At 44.4% G+C, this 26,102-nt stretch overlaps 1 pseudogene; it reads left to right on the forward strand.

The window, feature by feature from the left end:
• The window catches only part of LOC120928421, an 86,641-nt pseudogene extending 72,282 nt beyond the window's left edge, over positions 1-14,359 (forward strand).
• The last annotated feature ends 11,743 nt before the right edge of the window (positions 14,360-26,102 follow it).

The raw sequence follows: 26,102 nt of genomic DNA on the forward strand, positions 1-26,102 counted from the left end.
TTGTAATGATCACCATTTATTCTCTAGGGTCTCTGCTAAAAATAGAACTCCCAAACATTATACATTTTAAGTCATTTTCTACCAAAACGTGCGGATTTAGATTTGTAAACAAAAAGTGCCAAAAAAGCCGGGGGGGGGGGTCAAGTTGTTAAAGGGGGGAGGGGTTCTCCTTAGGTTGTAGTGAATGAGAAGCACATGGCAGTGAAATGTGAGTCCCCCTCTCTCTGTGTTTGTAGTCAGCATGGCCCTGAGGCCTCTGTAGGGGAGGGGCCCCTGTGAGGAAGCTGGCTCACAATGTGATTGGAGTCTTCCCAGATACGTAGTGCAGACACAGAACTTCCCTCACACCTCTCAGCCAGGACAAGAAGCCTCCATCTTCCATCGGGGACACGGAGGAGAACTTTCCCCTGATTGTGGATCCGAGAGGACCCCGACCATAGAAGACTCAACAGAGGAGCCAAGAGGGACCATCCGAGAGGACCCCAACCATAGAAGACTCATCAGAGGAGACCCACATCACCCTCCCGACCAGGACACCATCACCCAGGTATTCATCTCTCACTGAATACCACTAACTCCCCCAACTATTTCCCCCATCTGCCCCTCTTTCCCCCCAACTGCCCCCCTGTCCACCCCTCTATCAGCCCACTGAGCACCACTGCCTCCTTTCTCTCTACTGAATACCTATATTCCCATTTTTCCTATAAAATCACTAATGTCCAACATTTCCGTTCATTGAATATCCCCCCCAGCCCCACTGACCACAGATAACGGACATTTTTCCCCTGCCATTTACCACTCACTTCCCACTTGTCCACCCCACTTCCCTGTCACCCCAACTGCCTCCCTGTTCACCCCATTTCCTCCCCGTCACCATGTTGTATGTTACTAGACTGCTCCCTAACCGTTCGAGTTCACCAGATTGTATGTAAGATCTGTGGCCCGGATTCACAAAACACTTACGCCGACGTATCTCGATATACGACGCGTAAGTGTAACTATGCGCCGTCGTATCTGTGCGCCATGCCCACAGAACTAGATACGCCTGAAAATAGGCTTCATCCGACCGACGTAACTTTCCTACGCCGGCGCATATTTACACTGGCCGTACTGGATTTAAATGCTAGTTTTAGCTTTGCCATTGCTTATTATGGATGACACCCCATATGGTATTGCCTATACCATTGATCTTTTCCAAGCCCCCTTGGGCTTCTTTTAAGCTGTATTTTTGTTTTCTTCTTTCATGTTGACAATGTAGACATTGTGCATTTTGCTATATATGGACGATGACCCCATCAACTTAGACCTTTGGGCAGGTTTTGACAGGGTGTACATCGATATATCTCGATATAGCGGGGGGTAGACTGTCGGCACCCGCAGCCCGAATACAAGTGTGATGGGATTGACCGATGGTGATCTCACTGGAATGTGTAACACATTAGTCGTGCGATCGGCACTGCGATCGCGAGCACAGCGGGGGGTAGGTTTTCGGCACCCCATACTCTTTGTACATACTGCTGCAGTTCTGATGATTTACAAGCAGCTGGTAACAAGTAGGTACTTACACATTATGGGCCAGATTCACGTAGCGCAGCGGATCTATAGATCCGCTTGTTCTACGTGAATTAAGATCCGCTCCCGCAAGTTTAGGAGGCAAGTGGCTAATTCACAAACAACTTCCCTCCAAACTTGTGACGGCGGATCCTAAATCCCCCGGCGGAATTCAAATTCCGCGGCTAGGGGAGTGTACTATTTAAATCAGGCGCATTCCCGCGCCGATTTAAATGCGCAGGCGCCGTCCGGGGAATTTCCCGGCGTGCATTGCTCCCACTGACGTCACTAGGACGTCAGTGGTTGCGACGTGAGCGGGAACGCCGGCTATACTTAACATTGGCTGCGCCTGATAAAAGAAGGGGTAAGTATACGACGGAAAACCGCTACGGAAACGACGTAAGAACACTGCGACGGGTCCGCGTACGTTCGTGAATTTGCGTATCTCGCTGACTTACATATTGTAACAAGTGAAATATTTGCGCTGTAAAGTGTTATACAAATTAGTGTGTGTGTGCATATAACCACATACATATACAAGTACAAAAAATGGGTGGGGAAAGTCCAAAAAAGGGGAGTGACACTAATATACCATTAAACAATATTGTTGAATAGTCCTTAATCGAGGGCACAGTGCTGAAGAGGTCCAGGTACAACGAAATCCAACCATGTAGGGGTGCAGTTCATTAATACTTAATCCAATCAATAACGTTGTGAAGTGAAAAATGTTGAAAAACACAACAATAAAAATAAATAATAAAATATAAAAATAGAAATAAAAATAAATATAAAAATAAAAATAAAAATAAGGGTCAAAGTACATATTATTTATCGTAAATCAGCGGGAACGCCCCCAACGCCATTTTTAAATCGAAAATAAGATCCGACAGTGTAACACAGTGTAACACTGTCAGATCTAGCCCTATCTATGCGTAACTAATTCTATGAATCAGGCGCATAGATAGGACCAGTGTAAGTCAGAGATACGATGGTGTATCTGTAGATCCACCGTCGTATCTGTTTGTGAATCTGGCCCGATGATCAATGAAGGTTCCGGATTTTGGGGGGAGGGGAGGGGGAGGAGGTGATTGGGATGGGTGGGTTTTACTTTCACATGACTTTATTGGTGACAGTCTTCTATATATATCTGTGTGTTGCATTGTGTTTGTATCTTTTGCCTGATGAAGAGGTCCTGTGCGACCTCGAAACGTTGCTTTTTGGATCGCTATTATGCATTAAAAAATTTTGGACGTTTTTTTAACCACTTCCCGACCTCCTCATGTACATTTACGTCAGCAGAATGGCACGGACAGGCACAATCACGTACCTGTACGTCCTCTGCTAGACGTGGGTCGGGGGTCCGATCGGGACCCCCCCCCCGGTACATGCGGAGGTCGGGTCCGCTCGGGGAGCGATCCGGGACGACGGCGCGGCTATTTGTTTTTAGCCGCTCCGTCGCGATCGCTCCCCGGAGCTGAAGAACGGGGAGAGCCGTATGTAAACACGGCTTCCCTGTGCTTCACTGTGGCGGCGCATCGATCGGGTGATCCCATTTATAGGGGAGACTCGATCGATGGTGTCAGTCCTACAGCCACACCCCCCTACACTAGTAAACACACACAAAGTGAACACTAAATGTTACAGCGCCCCCTGTGTTTAACTCCCAAACTGCAACTGTCATTTTCACAATAAAGAATGCAATTTAAATGCAGTTTTTGCTGTGAAAATGACAATGGTCCCAAAAATGTGTCAAAATTGTCCGAAGTGTCCGCCATAATGTCGCAGTCACGAAAAAAATCGCTGATCGCCGCCATTAGTAGTAAAAAAAAAAAAAAATGCAAAAAAACTATCCCCTATTTTGTAAACGCTATAAATTTTGCGCAAACCAACCGATAAACGATTATTGCGATTTTTTTACCAAAAATAGGTAGAAGAAAACGTATCGGCCTAAACTGAGGAAAAAAAATAAATTATATATGTTTTTGGGGGATATTTATTACAGCAAAAAGTAAAAAATATTGCATTTTTTTCAAAATTGTCGCTCTATTTTTGTTTATAGCGCAAAAAATAAAAACCGCCGAGGTGATCAAATACCACCAAAAGAAAGCTCTATTTGTGGGGAAAAAAGGACGCCAATTTTGTTTGGGAGCCACGTCGCACGACCGCGCAATTGTCTGTTAAAGCGACGCAGTCCCGAACTGTAAAAACCCCTTGGGTCTTTAGGCAGCAATATGGTCCGGGGGTTAAGTGGTTAAATGATCCTTGGTGTGCTGGCGAATATGTTTATATCACTATCTATCTATCTGGTAGAAAATACACTGTGTCTCTCTCTCTCTCTCTAACTGACTGACTGTCTGTTCTTTCTTTAACAACGCCGCAACACACTACACGCGTCCGACTTGCAGGCGGCCTTTTATAGTGTGGGGCGTGTACTAAACCCCCTGAGCCATAATTGGCCAAAGCCATCCTGGCTTTGGCCAATTATGGCTCTCCGTTTTTTGCGCTCTGTGATTGGCCAAGCATGCAGGGTCATAGTGCATGCTTGACCAATTATCAGCGCGCAATGCCGCAGTGAATTATGGGCCATTGCGCGTCACTCGAATTTGGCGCGAACGACCCGTTTTGTTCGAATTTCGTCGAACGTACGAACAGACGGTGTTCGACTCAAACACAAAGCTCATCCCTAGTAGCAGGCAGTGGCAACGGCTCCCACTCGGTTGGGTCTCGTGGTCGGTCAGTTGTCCAGCACTTACCCCATCTAAGTTCCAGGTGGGCAGCGTGGCAAAGGGGGAGTCTCCTCTGCCTAGGCGTCCAATAAGATTGCTTGTCCTTTCAGGCAATTGGGTAACGGTTCTCACAACCCGCTTCCTGATTGGACGGGCGGAGGATCAGTGTGACAATTGAGAATATTAATTTGCTATTATGACACAATTGAGTGGGCTCAGAGAGCAGTGCTCTGCACCACACGCCCACCCTTTTTTAAAGCCTATTAGACCCTCAGGCTCTAATCGCTTCCTCCACCCCCCCATTAAAATCCATGCTTCCGGCCCCACCAAATGTAGATTAGGGGGCCGAATGCATGGATAGGGGGGGCATCGCCCGCGCGACCCTAATGGACGGGCCACCACTGGTGGCAAGGCCACTGTTAGATATTGTAGGGCCCTGTACAGCCTACCTGATGCCCCCCGCAACAATATCAAAACAATATTTTCAGTAAAAATACATGAAAATCATTATTAGTGGACACAAACATTCCATCATACATAAAAAAAAAACACATATAGCCAGATTCACAGAGACGGGCGCATCTTTAGTTCGGCGTAGCGCATCCCATTTGCACTACGCTGACGTAACATAGTGAGGCAAGGCCAGTATTCACAAAGCACTTGCTCCCTAAGTTACGTCGGCGTAGCGCAAATGGCCCGGCGTAACCCCGCCTAATTCAAAGTAGGCATGTAGTGGGCGGGCTTCATTTAAATTAACCGTGACCCCATGTAAATGAGGGCCGTTGGTACGGCGCATGCGCGCACATGCTCAGAATCATGTCGCAAATACTCAATGCTTTTGACGTGAACGTAACCTACACCCAGCCCCATTCACGTACACTTACGCAAACGACGTAAAATATGACGGCTGTTCCGTCGTCCATACCTTGCATAGGCTGCGCCATCTTTTTGGTGGTTAATCTTTACGCCGGCGTATGTCTAACGTAAACGGCGTAGCTTACTGCGACGGGCGTACGTATGTTCGTGAATTGGCGTATCTTGCTCATTTACATATTCGACGCGTAAATCCACGTACATGCCCCTAGCGGCCAGCGTAAATAGGCAGCCAAGATACAACGGCGTAGGAGACTTACGTCGGTCGTATCTTGGCCAAATTTAGGCGTATCTGGTTTCCAGAATATGCTTGAATATATGACGGCGCTCATTCGGACTTACGACGGCGTATCTACTGATACGCCGTCGTAAGTCTTTCTGAATCCGGCTAATAAATTCCAACTTCAAGCCAAAATTCTCCCCAAACAATAATGTACAGTACATATTCCACCAACTCCCAGTTCAAATCCCCCTCCCAGTACAAATCTTTGCCCCCCCAGCTCAAATCCCACCTCAATTCCCCCTCCTAGCACAAATCTTCTCCTCCAAATCCCCCTTCCCAGCTAAAATCCCCTCCAATTCCACCTATAAGCCAACATTCCCCCACCCCCTCCTGGCACAACCCCCCATCTCCCAGCACAAATCTTTCTTCAGTCCCCCTCCTAGGAAAAATTCTCACAAATCCCTCCTCCTAGCACAACCCCCTCTAAATTACCAAATCCCCCCCCCCCCCACCCAAATCCCCCCCAGCACTAATCTCCCACCCCCTCCTAGCACAAACATCCCCTATCTTGGCTCAACACCCTCAACCCTGCTCCTAGCACTTCCCCCCCCCCCATTTTTCCTTCTTGAACATATCCCGCTCCCCAAATCCCCATTACATTTCCCAGTACAGATAGTCATCCATCCCCCTCCGCCAACTTACAGGAGGAAGTCACCACAAGTCACTACAAAGCCAGGAGGAGGTGTGATGTGTTGCGCTCTCACCGTCGCTGTCAGAGAGTGTTCATCCATACCGCACATGAGACAGGATCACTCAGATTGCATTGCTCTGTACACACACAGTTTGATTGTCACCCCCTATCTCCTCCAAGGGGTGCCCACCTGCCAGAAGCAGGAAATGTGGATGGGGGGCGGTAATAAAACTGTGTGTGTACAGTGCAATGCGATTTGCACTAACAGCGATCCTGTCTCATGTGCTGTATGGAGGAGCGCTCTTCTGACAGGAGGCGAGAGTACAACACAGAGCACCTCCCACAATGTACCCCATACCTATTCATATAGGGGGGTGGGATCTGGGGTCCCTCTTGTTAAATTTTTCAATTTTGGCGTGGAGTTCCCCTTAAAAACCATACCAGACCCAAAGGGACAGGTTTGGATTTTGGGGGAACCCAACGCTGTTTTTAAAAAAAATGGTGTGGAGTTCCCCTTAAAATCTATACCAGACCCAAAGGGCTTCAATACTGTACACTGTATTATATATTGTACTCTGCACTATATACTCTGCAGAAAAATTGGGCCTTATGCCGCGTACAGACGGTCGTTTTTTGTGATAAAAAAAAAACGATGTTTTAAATCATGAAATAAAACAACGTTTTTGAAACATCATTTTCAAAAACGACGTTGCCTACACACCATCGTTTTTTCACAATGCTCTAGCAAAGCGCGGTTACGTTTCACCACTTTTTTCCATTGAAACTAGCTTCTGGGCATGCGCGGGTTTAAAAACGTCGTTTTAAACGTCGTTTTTTGGTACACACGGTCAATTTCTGTGAAACAAAAAACGACGTTTTGAAAAACGACACAAAAAATTCGAGCATGTTCGAATTTTTTTTTGTAGTTTTTCAGAAGACATAAAACGACGTTTTCTCCCACACACGATCATTTTAAATGACGTTTTCAAAAACGTCGTTTTTTTTTCATCACAAAAAACGACCGTCTGTACGCGGCATTAGGTGTTGGTGGTACCAAACAATTGTAACCCCTCACAGTTACTCTTTTTGGGTGCAGGAAAGGGCCCTGCTGTTAAAAATTATTTAAAACATTGTAATTGCATGCCCCTGTTAAACAGGGCAGACAAATTAGGCCTTGGGTGGTGGTGGTGCCCTAAACCTAAAATATTGTTGGAAGCTAGCATCAGGATTCAGGAATAGGATAGGCAGTCTTCAAGGGATACCAGGTCCCTAGCAAATTTAATCAGTTAAATCAGCATCAGGTGCTTGATAGCTGCTGATCCAGGACTGATTCATTTTTATGAATGTGAGCCTATCAATGGAGTCTGTGGACAGGCACACTCTTTGATCATTTACAAACCCTCCAGCAGCACTTAATGTGTGGTCAGAAAGAACTCTGGGGTAGATTCAAAGAGCAATTGCGTCTGCGTAACCATAGTTACGCAGCGCAATTGCTTACTTGCGCCGGCGTTACGAATGCTCCTGATTCAGGAACCTCGTTACGCCGACTGCAGCCTAAGAAATGACTGGCATAAGGCTCCTTATGCCGTCATATCTTAGGCTGCATTCTTACGCAGGCCGCTAGGTGGCGTTCCCGTTGTGGTCAGCGTATAGTATGCAAATTGCATACTAACGCCGATTCACAACCCTACGCGAGCCCTGCGTACGCAGTTTACGTCGTTTGCGTACGTCGGTTTTTGTGTAAGGCTGCCCCTGCTATTAGCAGGGGCAGCCAATGCTACGTATACCCGTCGTTCCCGCGTCGCAAAATTTGAAATTTACGTCGTTTGCGTAAGTGAATCGTGAATGGCGCTGGACGCCATTCACGTTCACTTTGAAGCAAATGACGTCCTTGCGACGTCATTTACCGCAATGCACATCGGGAAAGTTTCCCGACGGAGCATGCGCACTACGCTCGGCGCGGGAACGCGCCTAATTTAAATGATCCACGCCCCCTACGGGATCATTTAAATTGCGTGCGCTTATGCCGGGCATTTTGCCGGAGCGCCCACGCAATTTACGGAGCTACTGCTCCGTGAATCAAGGGTAGTGCAGGTAATTTGTGGAGGCGCAGCGGCAAAACGGTGCGCTGCGCCTCCGTAAAAACTGCGCAAAACTACCTGAATCTACCCCTCTGGTTGTAGGACAGGTCAGTAGCTTGATTGCATATTGATCAAGTTCTGGCCAATGGTCCACCCTCAAGAGCCAGTAACCCAGTGGATGCTCTGTTGGAAATGTCTCCAAGTCTGCTCTTGCCCCTAGATATTCCTGCACCATATAATGCAAATGCTGCCAATGGTTGCTTGAACCTCTCAGCCCTGGGTGCTGAGGAGTAAAACATTTTTAAAGGCATCGGTCAGCCGGCCACCTTCTCCCCCGCTCTCCCTCTGACCGAACGAAGCCTCAGAAACACGTTGTCCAGCACCAGGAAATGGTAACCTCCCAGAGTCTGGAAAGGCGTTACACATGTATTAGATGGCGCACCTACTTTTAATAACGGTTTATTAATACGACACTAAGATAGAAAAAAAACAAAAAAAAAAAAAACATGTTATACTTACCTCCACTGTGTGGGTCATTTTTCACACAGTGGGCCCGATCCACGTCTTCTGGGGTCCCTGGCTGTCGTAGCTCCACCTCTGCGCACCCGTGATACAGCAGCGGCCATAGCCACCGAATGTATCACTTGGCCCCGCCCCCCCGGGGATGTGATTGACAACAGCACCAGCCAATGGCTGTGCTGCTATCAATCCGTCCAACCTAGCCAATCAACGGCTAGGCTTGCTTTGTTTATTCACATTGAGAGGTGGAGGGATAAACGCAGGAATATTTATTTATTTATACAATGATTATTGCTAATGAATATACCCTGCGGCAGTGATCATCCAAAAAAAAAAAACAGACTGGCTTGTTGATAAATCAACTTTAGTACAACCAGCCTGCCTATAGATGGATAGAAATTCATCCGGATTCTACCGAGCCAAATTTTGATCTGTCTATGGCCAGCTATAGTGTGTGACTGTTGCTCCTATGAAAAGTGATTCATGCTTGGATCCTTTTCCAGAACTGTTGGAGAGGAGGTGATATGTTGCCCCCTCATCGCCTGATTCAGGGCCCATTCACACTAGAATGCAGTGCGGGAAAAGCCGCGTTCCTGTGTGATCTTCCCGCATTCCAATCACACTGCCCATAACGACACTCCAATGTGTTTACCCACACCAGATCACATGGTAGCATGCAATGTGGTTGTCATGCATCTCAAAAAAGTAGTACATGCAATACTTTTGGTGCAGTGCGATTTTAAGGTCATTCAAAATGAATGGGGCAGAAATCACACTGCACAGAACTGCATATAAATTGCATCGGAACCGCACAGCATTCCCATGCGATTCCCATGCATTTCCTGGTGTGAATGGGCCCCTAACCTGATCATTGCAGTACTACCCCTCTACAGTCACATGCAGAGCGGTTGCGGTGCAGCCCCATTGAACTGCATTATCACATTCAGTGGCAGCAACATTCTGTTTAAGCACAGCACCGTGGCCGGCGCATGTGTACAGCTGGTAGCAGTTGTATGTTTAGTGTTCAGACAGGGGGTCAGTAAGACCATGGCTCAATCACCTGGTTTTACTTCCCCCAGACACATGTGTGAACAAGCCCTAAGGATCCTCTGAAACGGAACGGAGCCCACTTCAATCAGCAGAGGATCCATGAGCAGATCCCTTCCTGAATCAGAGCTGAACAGGATGGATGTCAGTTTTTTACATCTGTCCCCGTTTCTGTTTGTGGGAGGAGACACAGGAGGACCTGTGACAGCTCTATGGGCGGCTGGATGAAAACAGACTCCAGTGTCTATTTACTGTCTGTTTACATCAGGCTTTCTCCGATGTGTCACATTTAGGTCCAGATAAATGGAAGAGGACATGATTTAAAAAAAATCCCCCCAGACCTGGAAGGATTCAGAGCTAGGGAGGTGCAAACAGTCCATTTACATCAGCCTGTCCATAGGGCTTCATGGACCTTCCTATCAGATCCCCCTAATAGGGCTGCATGGACCTTCCGATCAGGTCCCCCTAATAGGGCTGCATGGACATTCCGATCAGGTCCCCCTGATTGGGCTGCATGGACCTTCCGATCAGGTCCTCCTGATAGGGCTGCATGGACCTTCCAATTAGGTCCCCCTGATTGGGCTGCATGGACCTTCCGATCTGGTCCCCCTGATTGGGCTGCATGGACCTTCTGATCAGGTCCCCCTAATAGGGCTACATGGACCTTTCAATCAGGTCCTCCTGAAAAAATGAGAGGAGGACCTGAATGGAATACCCATGTGTAAGGACCCCTGTAGGTCATCAGAGTGCACTTATTTCTGCACTCCTATGACCTGTATTCAGCTGACAGTGGGCTAAAGTCTGCAGTCGGCTGATGTAAAAAATATTGGGGTAGATTCAGATAGAATTTACGCCGGCGTATCCATAGATACGCTGCGTAAATTCAAATCTGCGCTGGCGTAACTACTTTTTGTATTCAGAAAGCTAGATACGCTGACATTAGCCTAAGATACGACTGGCATAAGTCTCTTACGCCGTCGTATCTTAGGGTGCATTCTCACGCTGGCCGCTAGGTGGCGCTCCCGTAGTTTTCAGCGTAGAGTATGAAAATTACCTACTTACGCCGATTCACAAACGTACGTGCGCCCGGCGGTAGTTTTTTACGTCGTTTGCGTAAGTCGTTTTCGTCGTAACGTTGCTCCTGCTATTAGGAGGCGCAGCCAATGTTAAGTATGGACGTCGTTCCCGCGCCGAGTTTTGAATTTTTACGTTGTTTGCGTAAGTCAGTCGCAAATACTGATTGAGGTCATTTACGTTCACGCCAAAACCAATGACGTCCTAGCGACGCCATTTGGAACAATGCACGCTGGGAAATTTAGCCGGCGGCGCATGCTCATTTAAATCGGCGCGGGGATGCACCTGATTTAAATACTACACTCCCCCTAGCCGTGGAATTTGAATTCCGCCGGGGGATTTCCGATCCGCCGGCGCAAGTTTTGAGGTAAGTGATTTCTGAATACTGTACTAGCCTCTCAAATTTGCGCCGGCGGATCTTAAATCAGATAGATTACACGGATCTAAAGATCCGCAAATCTATCTGAAACTACCCCCCTGTGTTACTATGCAATATTATATTACAAACATTACAAATATTTTGGCACATGCAGGTATATTAACCTGCCCTCTTCTTTACTTAACAGGGATCGGGGATTGGTGGGGATGATAGACTGGGGGGCAGTTTTCCATTTTAGCCCCAGGTCCTGGATAACCTTGTCCCAGCACTGGGCCAAAGATAATCTGAATGAACTGAGGGGCTAGCTGGATACAATCCATTTAAAAGATTAGGAGATGCAGTGTTTCCTGGGAATGGGAGGAGGAGTCTTCTCTCTCTCTCAGATGTTGTCTTGAAAGACTTCTGGAAAAGACGTTACTGGTGAGTGTAACTTGGGATTTCAGAATTTGCCTCCTATTGACTTCAATGGGGTTTATATTTACATCGGCAATGTTTGGATTTTTAAATGAATTTGCGAAAGGTGCCCACAAGTCAATCCCAAGCACCCCCCCCCCCCATCACTATGCAGTACAATGCTCTAAATTAGAACAAATAAATTAGATTCTCGTGCAGGAAATTGTAATAAATTCTCAATTTTACCAGCCAATGGGAATAATAGATTGTCCTTAATAAAATAGAATACAAATATTTAAACATGTATAATATTGTACATATTCCTTCTATATATAAGATATATTTAATAATGAATGTAAAACATAGAAAGTAACTTTATTTTATCCTTTATATAGAATTCTGACTTTTTTTTTTCCTGTATAGGTGGATTGATGAACCGACTTTTTGGACAGGCTTGTCTTAAAAAATAAGTCAGATGAGAAACGAGCCATATGAGTGTCGGAAAGTCTTTTTTGCAATTCACTGGAAGATTCACTCAGGATTCAAGACATATCAGTGGTCTAAATGTTGTAAGTGTTTTGGAGCCTCTTCAAGATTGATCCATTCTCAGAGGACAACAAGAGAAAAGTAATTTCAGTGTCCTGGAAGTGACAATGGCTTTACAATAAAGTCCAACCCATGTATACATAAGAGGAGTCCTTTCAGAAGATATTTCTTGTTTGCAATGGGATAAAGGTTTTACAATGGAGGCAAAACGTATCACACACCAGAAGGTTCACACTGGAGAGAAGCGATATCAATGTTCTGAATGTGACAAAGCTTTTACATATAAGTCAAGTCTTATCAGACACCAGAAGATTCACACTGGAGAGAAGCCATATCAGTGTTCTGAATGTGACAAAGCTTTTTATACCAAGAAAGAGCTTATCATACACCAGAGGGGTCACACTGGAGAGAAACCCTTTCAGTGTTCTGAATGTGACAAAGCTTTTTATACCAAGAAAGAGCTTATTATACACCAGAGGGTTCACACTGGAGAGAAACCTTTTCAGTGTTCTGAATGTGATAAAACGTTTACACAGAAATCAAGTCTTATCAAACACCAGATGACTCACACTGGAGAGAAGCCATATCAATGTTCTGAATGTGACAAAGCTTTTACATATAAGTTAAATCTTATCACACACCAGAAGATTCACACTGGAGAGAAGCCATATCAATGTTCTGAATGTGACAAAGCTTTTTATACCAAGAAAGAGCTTATTATACACCAGAGGGTTCACACTGGAGAGAAACCTTTTCAGTGTTCTGAATGTGATAAAACTTTTACACAGAAATCAAGTCTTATCACACACCAGAAGACTCACACTGGAGAGAAGCGATATCAATGTTCTGAATGTGACAAAGCTTTTACACACAAGTCAAATCTTATCACACACCAGAAGATTCACACTGGAGAGAAGTCATATGAGTGTTCTGAATGTGGCAAATCTTTTACAACAAAGAAAGATCTTATCACACACCAGAGGGTTCACACGGGAGAGAAGCCGTATCAGTGTTCTGAATGTAACAAAGCTTATAAAACAAAGTCACACCTTATCAGTCACCAGATGATTCACATGTGAAAGAAGCGGTATGAGTGTTCTGAATGTAAAAAAAACTTTCACAGAGAAGAAAGAACTTATCAGACACCAGATGACTCACACTGGAGAGAGGCCCTATGAGTGTTCTGAATTTGACAAAGCTTTTACAGACAAGGAAGGGCTTAACAGACATCAGAAAATTCACATTGAGGAGAAGCCATATAAGTGTTCTGAATGTGACAAAGCTTTTACATGGAAGTCAGTTCTGATCACACACCAGAGGATTCACACTGGAGAGAAGCCATTTCAATGTTCTGAATGTGAGAAAACTTTTACAGTTAATTCCAGGATAATCAAACATCAGAGGATTCACAAGCTTCAGCTGCGGTGAGGAAACTCTGGAAGAAGTTATTAAAGGGGTAGCAGATCCTTTTTTTTTTTTGTAGACTTTTTTTATTGTGAACACTTTTTGACCCTGGAAACATTGTGTGATGTTAAGTGTAACTATGCACTATGTATGTTATTATTGATTTTGCCCAATCTATCATTAACCATTTTAGTCCCGGGCCTTTTTCTCCCTAAACCAGGGTTCTCCGAACTTTCTGAATAAAGGGCCAGTTTACTGTCCTTCAAGACCTTAAGAGGGCCGGACTGTAGCCAATATAATAGGACAATGTCCTGGCGTCAATGGGGTTAAAGAATCCCCCATCACTGGTGATAGTGGGAGGAATATTGCCCCATTGTTGGTATTAGGGGAATAAATAGTGCCCCATCATTGGTGTCATTGGAAGGAGTAGGGCCCTGTAGTTGGTGTCAGTGGAAGGAATAGTGCCCCATTCTTGGGGTCAATGGTAGGAATAGTAGTGCCCCATTGTTGGTATCAGTGATGGCAATTATGCCCCATTGTTAGTGTAGAAGAAATACTGTCTCATATCTTCAAGAGGAATAGTGTCCCAAGGGCCTGATAAAGGTAAGCAAAGGGCCACATCCGGCCCCCGGGCCTCAGTTTGGAAACCTCTGCCCTAAACCCTTTGCTTTGAGTCCCAGAGCGTTTAATTCTTGGCAATGTCTCAGTTCTGCACATTATACATTTAGCATTTGTAGTCTACCCAAATGTACAAATCATCCGATTTTCGGGACTAAAAGGCCTTAACTACCTTACCTCCGGAAGGTTTTACACCCTTCATGACCAGAGCATTTTCTTTTTGCCATTTGGCACAGTGCTACTTATTTTTTATTATATTAATGAAAAAAATTAAATAAAAAAAACACTATTTTCTACTTTCTGCTATAAAACATATCCAATAAAATTTCTTCATAAAGTTTGACCAAAATTAATTCTACTAAATGTAAAAAAAAATGCATATTAATTGGTTTGTGTGAAAGTTATAGCATCTACAAGCTTTGGTATATTTAAAAATGGATCCATCCTCATGTACTGATGGCCTATCTAATTTCTTGGGGCCCCTAAAATGCCGGGACAGTACAAATACCCCACCAAAGGACCAATTTTTGGAATGTACACAAAAGGTCTGAGGTATTTAGTAAGGCCTCGTACACACGAGGGGACAGTCCGATGTAAACGGTCCGCCGGACCGTTTTCATCGGACATGTCCGCTGGGAGATTTCGGTTTGATGTCTGTACACACCATCAAACCGAAATCCGCGCGGACAGGATACGCGGTGACGTGGCCGCGCCATCGCCGCGACGATGTGCGCGACCCTGGAAGGTCAATGCTTCCACGTATGCATCGAATCACTTCGACTCATGCGAGGGCTTTCGGCCGAGCGGACATGTCCGGTGAGTCGTACAGACGACCGAACATGTCCGACGGACAGGCCTCTAGCGGACATGTTTCTTAGCATGCTAAGAAACATTTGTCCGCTGGAAACCTGTCCGATCCGCCGGAAAATTGTCCGGTCGGACGTACACACGACCAAACATGTCTGCTGAAGCTGGTCAGCGGACCAGTTTCAGCGGACAGATCCGGTCGTGTGTACGAGGCCTAAGAGGCATGGCAAGTTTATTTGAAGTTGTAATGTTTCATCACAATTTTTTGTGGAAATTAAGAAATTAAACAGTTTTTTTTCTTCACATTTTTCTTTCTTTTACTGTCACCAGTGCAGTACAGCGCCATCATATGACTGAAGAGGCAGTGATTGGGGACACTGACTGGGAACAGTATGTTAAAAAAAAAATGTATTGTGTTACATTTTTTTTCACATTTAAATTTTTTCCTTTGTTTTACATTCTTTCATCAGTGACACTGTACTACTATTGGAGGGAGGAGGTTTGATCAGGGATAGACTTTGTGACACTTTGGTTTGCTGTTACAGCGATGTTTTGCGCTGTCATGACTGGGTTTTGTTTATAACTATTGTGTGTTGTGATTGGCCCACAGCTATCACATGGTACAGGGTGCTGTGACTGGTCCAGATACCATGTAATAGCTGTGGGAAAATCACTACAGGATTTACAGCTGTTATGAATGAAATTCATTCATAACAGCTTTGTTGACATTGTGATAAAGTGGATGGTTCCTGGCAGCTGAAATACTTTTAGCTAGATTCAGGATGGCGAGCGCATACTTGCGGCGGCGTAGCTTATGGCATTTAGGCTACGCCGCCGTAAGTTAGCGAGGCAAGTACATGAATCATAATGTACTTGCCTGCTAACTTACGGCGGCGTAGCCTAAAGAGGGCGGGCGTAAGGGCGCCTAATTCAAATTTGGCTGAGGGGGCGTGTTTTATGATAATTAGGCTTGACCCGACGTGATTGAGTTTTTTTTTTAACTGCGCATGCGCCGTGCGCCTACATTTCCCAGTGTGCATTGCGGCTAAGTCCGCCGTACGGGCCTATTGATTTCAACGTGGACGTAAACAACGTAAATCCCTATTCACGGACGACTTACACAAACAACGTAAAATTTTCGAATTTCGACGCGGGAACGGCGGCCATACTTAACATTACTATTCCATCTATAAGATGGAATAACTTTAGGCCTGCTAATGCGTTACATAAACGGCGTATCTGTACTGCGTCGGCCGGGCGTACGTTCGTGAATAGGCGTATCTACTGATTTACATATTCTACGCCGACCACAATGGAAGCGCCACCTAGCGGTCAGCCTAAAAATTACACTTTAGGATACGAGGGTGTAAGACACTTACGCCGCTTGTATCTGAGCCTAATTTAAGCGTATCTGGTTACCAGAATACGCTTAAATTAGCGCCGACGCAAATTCTGACTTAGGCTGGCGTATCTACTGATACGACAGCCTAAGTCTCTCTGAATCTGGCTATTTGTGTCTTGTGGTCACTGTAGTGGTGCACTGCACACCAGTACACATGTGCTAAGTAATACAGGCATGTCACTTAGCATGTAGCTGTCACCCGCCCGCAGTATATGTACTTCAGGTGGTCGGCAACTGGTACATTTCATAGGAAATTTAGCTACATATATTTTTATTTCCTGGGTTTTTATTGGGAATACATTGGAAATTTTTTTATATTTTTCAGTAATTTATTCCAAAGCCACAACCTAATCACTTATATTTTACAAAAAAATGTATTGTGTTTTATATGTGCTAAAATTAATTTTGTGTATCTTTTTTTTTTCTGAAAATCTGCATTTGATAAATATTTTGTGACTTAAAACATACAAGAGCCTCCATTTTATTCTCCAGCGCCTCTGATTTCAGAAAATATCTACTGTTTGGGGGGTTCTAAGTAATTTTCTAGCAAACATTGCTGATTTTAACAGCATTAAAACATAAAAACATTTCCCCGGACAGCAAGTCCGGTCCATCTTTTTAAAGTTTCAGCATTGTGATTTTGGTTGACAATTACTCAGTCATATAAAACTGTTCATAAAATTTATTTTATATCTTTTTTTTCCCAGAATACAGAGCTTTCTTTTGGTGGTATCTATTTGCCATTGTGTTTTTATTTCTTTACTATACAGTATAAATGGAAAAATACTGAACATTTTTGTTTTCTTTAATTTCTGCTATAGAACTTTACAAATAAGTCTTTCTTCATAAATGTAGACAAAATGTATTCTGCTGCATTTATTTACTCAAAAACAAATCACCGTATATTAGGGATGAGCCGAACACCCCCCGGTTCGGTTTGCAACATAACATGTGAACAGGCAAAAAATTTGGTCGAACACGTGAAAACCGTTAAAGTCTATGGGACACGAACGTGAAAAATCAAAATTGCTCATTTTAAAGGCTAATATGCAAGTTATTGCCATAAGTGTTTGGGGACCTGCTGTTTTTTGGGAGCAGTGATTTTAATAATGCTTAAAGTAAAACAATAAAAGTGAAATTTTTCTTTTAAATATCGTGCCTGGGGGGGGGGTTTGTCTATAGTATGCCTGTAAAGTAGCGTATGTTTCCCGTGCTTAGAACAGTCCCAAGATATGAGTAATACTTTGGAAAGGGTTGTAACATTGGAGAATAAAGTATGAGAGTTGCAGGAAAAAACTAACCTCCAATCATCCAAATTAGATGAAATGGAAAACAGAATTCGTAGGAGTAATATCCGTGTGATTGGCCTTCCAGAACGGTGTGAGGGCCCTGACACTATAAAATTTATGGAGGGGTGGCTTGAAGAGATCTTTGATACCGCTACATTTTCACCTTTTTTTTCTATGAAAGAGCCCATAGGGTCCCTTCAAAACCCCCGCAGCCAGGTGGGCGCCCTAGATCCTTACTCTTTAAATTCTTTAACTATGCCGACAAAGTCACCTTGTTCCAAAAAGCCAGGGAGAAGGGGGATATTATCTATAATGGCGCTAGAGTTTCGTTTTATCCTGACTTTTCCCCAGATCTACAAAAACGAAGAGCCGAATTTGTGCCACTTAAACGCACTCTGCAGCAGCATAAAGTGGTATATCCTCTATTGTACCCAGCTCGCCTACGGGTTACAGCACTGGTCAGGACTTTTTTTTTCAATACGCCAGGAGAAGTGACAAAATGGTTGGATGACATCCGCAAGGACTTATAAGACTTATTTATATGATTATTTGCCTTTCCTCCCCCCCCCCTTTTTTTTTCTCCCTTTTTTCTTTTTTGGGGGGTGTGGCACTATTCTTTTGTTACTAGTTTGAACACAATTATGACACATATGTCGTTGGTTTAATACTTAGTAACCTGGTACAGGAGGCCTTCCTTCTCTGCCCCCCCCCCCCGTTTTCCTTCTTTTATTTTATTTTTTTCACATGCTAATAACGTTAATGAAAAGTTGTTTCTTGGGCTTTGAGTCATTATCTCTCACTTTGTATTTAATCAAAATGGTACACTTTGTGCTAGACTTGGGTATTCAAGGTCTGGGAGCTCTTTGGGAGCTTGTTGGGCCCTTTGGGCCACTATTCTTATATATATATGGTGCACGTTGCGTTAAACTTGGGGGGGGGGGCCCTCTTTCTTTTTTTCTCCACTTGTGTTTTACACATTGCTAATTGTTAATCGAATGCTCCTTATTGGGACTTTGAGACACTATTTCTTTTACACTTTTTAGATTTAATATAAAATGACATGCTGGACATGTAATCACAAGTATTTCAGGGTTTTTCCCGGGAAGCGGGGCCTTACATTTTTTTTAAGGGAGGGGTGAGGAGAGATTCTTTCTGGGGTGAGTGTGGTGGGCAGTAGTAGTATGGTAGATGTGATGAGATTGGGTAAGAGTGGTAAGAGTGGTAAGGTCACAGGTGAGGCCCCCAAAGGGAGCCCCAATGGGCAAGGGGGGGTTAGGGTGGGGAGGGGAGGGGTGTACTTAGTAGGGGAGGGGTGGGGAGGGTGGTGGGGGGAGGGTATCTTAGGGGAGGGGGGTATCCCAAGCATCCTAAGCACTTTAAATACCATCAGTAACAGGAGAGATTTTGGTCCGAGCAAGCAGCTGAGTGAGAGGGAGAAGAGTTTAACCAGGGATACTATGGCCCAATTGGGTATATGGAAATTACCGTTCCACTATCACTCTGTACATTCCTTATACTCAAGGGGGGGGTCAACATACTGGTGGGGAAAGGGCTGTTATTCTCCTGCGAAAAGAGCTGGATAGACGAACAGGGACGGTATATCTTTTTGTCCTGTACTATCGAGAACAGGCCCTATGTATTAGTCAACATATATACCCCCCCCCCCCCTTTAACTTTTCTGTACTACAGAAATTAGTCAAGTTTATGTTGGATAAACCGGATATCCCTCTGATAGCAGTGGGTGACTACAATGAAGTCCCTGATAGAGCGTACGATATATTCCCCCCCAAAATCTGACTTAAATACTGAACGAGGAGGGCCGGTTGGCCCAGTTTATGGAGGAGGCAGGGCTAAGAGATATCTGGCGTATCCATCACCCACAGACCCGGCAGTATTCCTGTTTCTCTAGCTCCTATGCCACCTTGTCCAGAATTGATTTGGCTATGGGCAATGAAGCACTATCGAATAGGGTGAAGGAAATAGAGTATGGCCCAAGAGGGGTCTCAGACCACTCACCATTAGAACTAGTAATCAGGAAAAATGAGCGAACACCCCAAGGGAGTGGAAAATTAGCCACACTGGCTTGAGTTACTCGGTGAACCACAAGAACTATTGAACAGCCTGAAGGAGTATGTTCAAATTAATATAGGTACGGCAGAGACTGATGTGGTCTGGGACTCCTTGAAGGCATACTTAAGGGGCTTGTTAATACAAAGGGTGGCAAGGCTACAAAGGGAATCTAGAAAGAGGGAAGAAGAGGTCAGGAATGAAGTGATGCTAGCCGAACAACGCAACATTGAGGATCCGTCCCCAAGTAGACAAGGAGAATGGCTTGATAAACAGCAGGTCTATAGAATGGCCACTATGAGGAAGGCCGAGAACTGACAAATTTTCCAGAGACAATCTCAATTTGGCGAGCGGGAGAAGGCGGGGCGTGTGTTGTCGCTCCTGGTACGGACCAACACCCCTTCTTCCAATATTGGGGCCATTAAGGGTCCCACAGGTGAAATTGTAACTGAAGGAAGGGAGATAAGACACATGTTCCATGACTTTTATAAATCCCTATATAAATCTAGGGGAGAAAATGAATGCATGGAAGCTTTTTTCCAGGGAATTCCGTTCCCAAAATTGTCAGATAATGAAAAAAAAATGGAATCCCCTGTTACTTTGGAAGAACTGCAACTTGCTGTGGCAGGGATGTCTAACCATAAATCACCAGGTCCCGATGGGCTCCCAATAGAAATTTATAAGCGATATGGGGATATATTGCTACCAGAGTTACTGCACACTCTGAAATTCGCCTTCTCCGAGGGGCATCTTCCTTCCTCCATGATGGAGGCAACAATCATTGTTATCCATAAAGAGGGAAAAGATCAATTAGACCCCTCTTCCTATTGTCCAATCTCACTGCTCTGCACGGACGTAAAAATCCTTGCAAAAGTCCTTGCAACATGCCTAAATGGATGTATCGAGAGACTTATCCACCCTGACCAGTCAGGATTTATTCCAAACAGGTCAACAAGCCTTAATATAAGAAGGGTATTTTTAAACAAATACAGGTCCCTACCAATACCAATAACGAGGGCCCTAGAGCATTGCTGGTCTTGGATGCTGCTAAGGCATTCATAGTTACATAGTTACATAGTTAGTCAGGTTGAAAAAAGACACAAGTCCATCCAGTTCAACCACAAAAATAAAAAAACAAAAATAAAAAACACAGTAAAATCCTATACACCCAACTCCATTCCCACAGTTGATCCAGAGGAAGGCAAAAAACCCCAGCAGAGCATGATCCAATTTGCTACAGCAGGGGAAAAAATTCCTTCCTGATCCCCCGAGAGGCAATCGGATTTACCCTGGATCAACTTTACCTACAAATCTTAATACTCAAGTTATATTCTGTACATTTAGGAAAGAATCCAGGCCTTTCTTAAAGCAATCTACTGAGCTGGCCAGAACCACCTCTGGAGGGAGTCCTGTTCCACATTTTCACAGCTCTTACTGTGAAGAAACCTTTCCGTATTTGGAGGTGAAATCTCTTTTCCTCTAGACGTAAAGTTTGCCCCCTTGTCCTCAGTGTTGACCGTAAAGTGAATAACTCAACACCAAGTTCACTGTATGGACCTCTTATATATTTGTACATGTTGATCATATCCCCCCTTATTCTCCTCTTCTCAAGAGTGAATAAATTCAGTTCCTCTAATCTTTCTCATAGCTGAGCTCCTCCATGCCTCTTATCAGTTTGGTTGCCCTTCTCTGCACTTTCTCCAGTTCTCCGATGTCCTTTCTGAGAACTGGTGCCCAAAACTGAACTGCATATTCCAGATGAGGTCTTACTAATGATTTGTACAGGGGCAAAATTATATCTCTGTCTCTGGAGTCCATACCTCTCTTAATACAAGAAAGGACTTTGCTCGCTTTGGAAACCGCAGCTTGGCATTGCATGCCATTATTGAGCTTATGATCAACTAAAACCCCCAGATCCTTCTCCACTACAGATCCCCCCAGTTGTACTCCCCCTAGTATGTATGATGCATGCATATTCTTAGCCCCCAAGTGCATACTTTACATTTATCTACATTAAACCTCATCTGCCACTTAGTCGCCCAATTAGACAGAGCATTGAGGTCGGCTTGTAAATTGGAGACATCCTGCAAGGACGTTATTCCACTGCATAGCTTGTGTCATCTGCAAAGACAGAAAGTTACTTTTGATCTCAGACCCAATATCATTTATAAATATATTGAAAAGTAAGGGTCCCAGCACTGAACCTTGGGTACACCACTGATAACATTGGACCATTCAGAGTAAGAATCATTAACCACGACTCTCTGAATTCTGTCTTTCAGCCAGTTTTCTATCCATTTACAAACTGATATATCCAATCCTGTAGACCTTACCTTACACATGAGCCGTGTGTGCGGAACTGTATCGAACGATTTTGCAAAATCCAAATATATCACGTCCACAGCCACGCCTCTGTCCAGGGTTTTACTTACCTCTTCATAAAAGGAAATCAGGTTTGTCTGACAACTTCTGTCTTTCATGAATCCATGTTGTCTGCTGCTTAAATAGTTTTTTTCCAGCAAGAACTCATCCATGTGGTCTTTTATTAAACGTTCCAGTATCTTCCCAACTATAGAAGTTAGACTAACAGGTCTATAGTTACTTGGTAAAGACTTTGTTCCCTTTTTAAATATGGGCACCACATTGGCCCTGCGCCAATCCAGTGGTACTATTCCTGTCTTTAATGAGTCCCAAAATATTAGATACAGTGGCTTTGAAATGACAGAGCTCAACTCACCTAGGATCCGTGGATGGATGCCATCAGGTCCAGGTGCTTTATCCACCTTTATTCTGTCTAAATATTTCTGGACCATATCACTTTGAGCCATTGTGGATTTGAGGCTGTGTCACTCCCACCCCCATTTTGGACATGAGCTCCCCCATGCTCCATTGTATACACAGAGCTGAAGAAAACATTTAATAACATTCGACAGCCTGGAGTGGACCTACCTATGTAAGGTATTAGAAAGCTTTGGATTTGGCTCGTCATTTATTAGGTGGGTTAAACTTCTATACAATAAACCACGCGCAAAAATCAAAATCAACGGCAAAGTTTCAGACCTATTTGGATTGGAGACGGGAACGAGTAGCGCAACACTGAGTGACTCAGAGAGAAAGATAGCCGGCCGGCTAAATGAAGGCGTTCTGGTGAGGAGGCAGTGCCATCCACCAGCACTGCAGTGCCATCCGCCAGCACCGTAGTGCCATCCGCCAGCACCGCAGTGCCACCTGCCAGCACCGCAGTTCCATCTGCCAGCACCGCAGTGCCACCTGCCAGCACCGCAGTTCCATCTGCCAGCACCGCAGTGCCTCGGCAACAAACTTCAAGGACCCATGCCAGCCTTCCCTATGCCCTTCAGAACCCCTTGTGGCTTCCTCCTACTTCAGGAGAAGCCAACATTCCCCCTTTCACTGCCCAGCCAGGAATCCAGGTGGACACGGAGAATTTTACCCCAATCGATTGTTTCAACCTAATGTTCACAGAGGACATGCTATCCGGAATTGTGGCCCAGTGCAACCTATTTGCACAGCAATTTGTTGAAAACAATCCCACGTCATATTATGCCTGTCCCTTCCAGTGGAGAGGACCTTACGTTGGACGAGTTCAATTTTTTTTTAGGCCTCACATTATGTATGGGTCTTAACCCAAAAAGTGCTTCACGTTCCCGATACTTCACCATCATGAGATTCCTACATTTCAACGACAATACCCAGTGCCATCCCCGAAATCACCCAGATCATGACAGGCTTTTCAAACTTCGACCCTTACTGAATTATTTTTCTGAGAAATTCCCCCAATTGTATACCCCGGACCAACACATCTGTGTGGATGAGTCCCTTATCAAATTTAGTGGCAGACTACAAATAAAACAATTTATCCCCAGCAAAAGAGCCCGCTATGGTGTGAAGGTCTACAAATTGTGTGACCGAGTCACAGGATACCTGTATGCCTACAGAGTATACAAAGACAAGGACACCCAGCTGAATCCCCCTAATTGCCCAGACTACTTGGGATCAAGTGGCAAAATTGTTTGGGAATTCATTAACCCCCTATTAGAAAAAGGATACCATTTGTACGTGGACAACTTTTTACACCTCGCTTCCCCTGTTCCACAACCTGCACCGGAAGCAGACGCCAGCATGTGGCACACTCAGAAATAACAGGAAAGGCTTTCCTCAAAGCCTGGTGAATAAAAAGCTGAAAAGAGGAGAATCAGCAAGTCTGCGTAACAATGCGGTTCTGGCGGTGAAGTGGAAGGACAGAAGGGATGTCTATATGTTATCTACAATCCACAATGATACCGTCGTTGAAATTCGCAGAAGGCGTGGCACCACCATCCGAAAGCCCACATGTATCCAGGACTATAATTTGTTAATGGGGGGGTCGACTTCAATGACCAGATGCTTGAACCCTATCTTGCCACAAGGCAGACGTACCATTGGTACAAAAAAGTTGCCATTTATTTTTTTCAATTGGACATATATAATTCTTTTGTAATATACCGCAACTCCACCCAAAACCCCAAACGCGTAATTTTCCCGATAAAATCCCTCCCACCGAAACTGGCCGACGACGTCAAAACGATGTAAGGTATGCGCCAGTGAAGGAGTCAGACGAGACACAGCTTACCATTGTGCTGATTGTCCTTCCCAACCAGGCCTCTGTGTAACTGAATGTTTTTGCCGTTACCATACCAAACTAAAGTATTAATCCTCCGTTCCTGCCTTCACACACCTTCACACCCCTTATGCCACTGCCTGCTCTGTAACTGACCCCGGCTTGTTTTTTGACCACGATTCTGCCTAATGATTTTGTAATACCTCTGCCTGATCTGGAACTGACCCCAGCTCGTTTTTTGACCACAATTCTGCCTAACGATTCTGTAATACCTCTGCCTGATCTGGAACTGACCCTGGACTGTTTTTTTCGATCATTCTTCTGCCTAACGATTCTGTAATGCCTCTGCCTGATCTGGAACTGACCTCTGACTGTTTGACCATGTTTTTGCCTGCCTCATGGACTGATATTGTACCCCTGCTACTGGACAAGTGGGAACACAGGGGTCTCACATATGTGAGGGGCTCCAGAAAAGTTTTTTTGGATGAAGAAAACTTTTTTGTTTTCTCATCCTAGATTAGGGTCTGGTTGCCCGGAGGCTTCAAAGAGATTTGGGTGGGAGAAGCCTCTACCCCTGTCCCCATTCTGTCCTGAACGAGGCCCTACTTCTGCCTGCTGCCTGTAGGACCTATTCCATCATGCCTCTGCCTGTTGCATGAACTGACCACCTGCACTAACCCTGACGGGACAGTATCCCTGCCTGGACGTTGCTGACCAAGTCCCTGCCTGCTGCCTGGACCAGTGCTATCCTGCTGTGTAGAACTGCGCTACTATTACCAAAGGTAATCTTTTGTTTACGCTTTGCTCAGCATAATGTATTTTGGGGTGTAATTCTTGGTATGTATATGCTATGTGTCTCTGGAACACCTGACGGTGTCCCTTGCATGTTGGATCTCTGTATGTGGTCAGGCTGTGTAGAAGTCTCACACATGTGGTATCTTTGTACTCAGGAGGAGTAGCAGAATGTATTTGGCATGTAATTTTTGCTATATAAATGCTATGTGTTGGAAATATCTTAGAAACCTACAACTTTGTGTAAAAAAAAAATGTGTTTTCATTTTTTTTCCACATGTTCCAAAAACTTCTGGAAAAAAATGAACCATTCAAAAGACTCATTATGCCTCATAGATTATACTTTGGGGTGTTAGCTTTCCAAAATCGGGTCAGTTTGTTGGTAATTCCATTGTCCTGGTGTTCCAGGGCCTTCAAAAATGTAATAGGTAGTCAACTAGTTAGATGTGCAATTTATGCTCCTAAAACCCCCTGATGGCGCTCCCTGCATGTTGGGCCTCTGTATGTGGCCAGGCAGTAAAAAAGTCTCACACATGGGGTATCGTTCTACTCAGGAGGAGTAGCAGAATGTATTTTGGGGTGTCATTTGTGGTATACACATGCATGTGAGAGAAATAAGCTATTACAATGACAATTTTGAGAGTTTTTTTTAAATAGAAAATAAAAACTTCAAATAACTCACCATGCCTCTTAATAAATACCTTGGAATGTCTACTTTCCAAAAATGGTTATTTTGGGGGCATTTGTACTTTCCTGGCTTATTAGGGTCCCAAGAAATGAGATAGGCCTTCAGTACATCAGGTGTGATCAGATGTGATAATTTTTTATGATTTGCACTATAGCTTGTAGACTCTAAAACTTTCACACAGACCAAATAATTTCCCCAAATTTTGGGTTATTTTTACCAAAGACATGTAACAGTATAAATTGTGGCCAAAAATTATGAAGAAATATTAATAATTTGCAAAATTTTATCACAGAAACTAAGAAAAAAAACATTTT

Source organism: Rana temporaria, chromosome 2 (assembly GCF_905171775.1).
Source record: "Rana temporaria chromosome 2, aRanTem1.1, whole genome shotgun sequence".
Taxonomy (NCBI): Eukaryota; Metazoa; Chordata; class Amphibia; order Anura; family Ranidae; genus Rana; species Rana temporaria.